A 1,604-nucleotide genomic window follows, 5' to 3' on the forward strand; every position below is an offset into this window, starting at 1 on the left:
AACCAGGTAGCCCAAAGGGCGTTACACAGTAGCCGCAGCCGAGCTTTTGTGCGCAATTGTGACGTCATGAGAGCTGCGTAACTGTTTATACTCGCACGTGGTGGTTGCGACATTAGTGGCAGTCTTCTCCTAAACAGAGGTGGCACTAGTGAGCAAAGACTATCGACTTTGCTCTTTCTTCGGACTAGAAGAAGAAGAAAAAGGTAAACATCGGCACCGGCAGCAGCATTGACGTCAATGCTTCAATTTGATTTGATGACCTACTTCGTCGGATCGAGCCTTTCATTCACCATAGAAGAACTCATCTTAACCCAGTAAGTTTACAAGAGAGACTTGCAGTCACTCTGAGAGTCCTGGCATCCGGATCACCAGGAGCTTGTTCAGGCTTCCTGTTTCCGCTTAGCCGCGCCGCTGAAAACAATCATAGATAGTTAAAGAAATGAAACAGATTCTGTTGTTCTGGACGGAGACCACTGAAGGATATTAGAAGCACTTTTCCAGTGATAGCTGAGCGTTACTGCGCAGCCTCCAACTGAGCTTGATGACGTAGATGTGACGTGAGCAACGTGTCTGAAAGTTGTAAGTCTTCTGGTAGCTGTGCAAGAGAAATCTCAATCACTTACAATCTTGCAGAGACGGAGAGCGTAGGTATATGTTAGGTGATAACATAGACACAGGCTAATTATTGCTAACTGACATGCTAGTTAATATTAGTAATTAAACATAAACATTTGACGTAAGTCCAAACTGTCTGTGAGACCCTACCCTGTACTATATGGTAATTCCTCTACTGTGCATTGTTATGACACAATCATTTTTTACAAAAACATCTGCTACAAGCTACATAGTAAAGGAGCCTTTGATACATTGTCGTGTTTCTTTAGAAATAAACAAGCTGCACCGTTTTAATATTGATGCGTTAAAATCCTGTCCATAGATCAATAGAATTTCAAATTCAATTATAATTCACATTCAAATGTAATGCCCTAAATTAAATAGCCTATAATGAATATCCTGCTTTATGTACAGCCAGGATGTTAAAAAGTGATGGCACAATTGAAAAGCTGGTATGCCTTTAGCCTAGCTGAAAACACTGACCACACCACACTGTTCAAGGTAAAACAAAATTCAGTATTTGTCCTCTTTAGCATATTTACAGCTGTCCTCTGACGTCTGACTGGTTAGTCGTCCATTCCCTCATGCCCGGTCTGGCACATAGCGTGGCCACTTTTGCACAGCCTGGGCAAAAGTGAATTGAGTGACAGCGGCTCTCCCTATCTGCTGTGTAAGGGCATCTAAAACAAAAAATACAAGCAAAATTCAAAAATGTTAACCTTTAAGTTAAACAAAACACCCACATAGATGCACACTTGGAAACAAATTCAGTAGGCCTAGGATTTTTCAACGATTGGATAAGGCAAATTGTTCAGTGTTAGCCTATCATGTTTTCCCTACATTCAAAGCACACCAAGAATATGTGCACAAGTTTATTCGAATTAAAGGGAGGAAAAAAGGATCAGCTTGCAGTGACACCTGTCGTAAAGAAAACTTCTGAGGCCTCCCCCCGCAGGACACACCCCAACACACACACACACACACAGGCA

At 42.0% G+C, this 1,604-nt stretch overlaps 2 long non-coding RNA genes across 2 annotated transcripts in view; one reads left to right on the plus strand and one right to left on the minus strand.

The window, feature by feature from the left end:
- LOC116692494 (uncharacterized) overlaps positions 1-1,604 on the plus strand; it is a 13,304-nt gene that overhangs the window by 487 nt on the left and 11,213 nt on the right. The window contains exon 2 of the long non-coding RNA XR_004332711.1: positions 644-648. This is a non-coding gene — a long non-coding RNA (uncharacterized LOC116692494). The remainder of the gene's footprint in view (positions 1-643; positions 649-1,604) is intronic.
- The window catches only part of LOC116692491 (uncharacterized), a 651-nt gene continuing 160 nt past the window's right edge, over positions 1,114-1,604 (minus strand). The window contains exon 2 of the long non-coding RNA XR_004332710.1: positions 1,114-1,295. This is a non-coding gene — a long non-coding RNA (uncharacterized LOC116692491). The remainder of the gene's footprint in view (positions 1,296-1,604) is intronic.

The sequence above is a fragment of the Etheostoma spectabile genome, chromosome 1 (genome assembly GCF_008692095.1).
Source record: "Etheostoma spectabile isolate EspeVRDwgs_2016 chromosome 1, UIUC_Espe_1.0, whole genome shotgun sequence".
Taxonomy (NCBI): domain Eukaryota; kingdom Metazoa; phylum Chordata; class Actinopteri; order Perciformes; family Percidae; genus Etheostoma; species Etheostoma spectabile.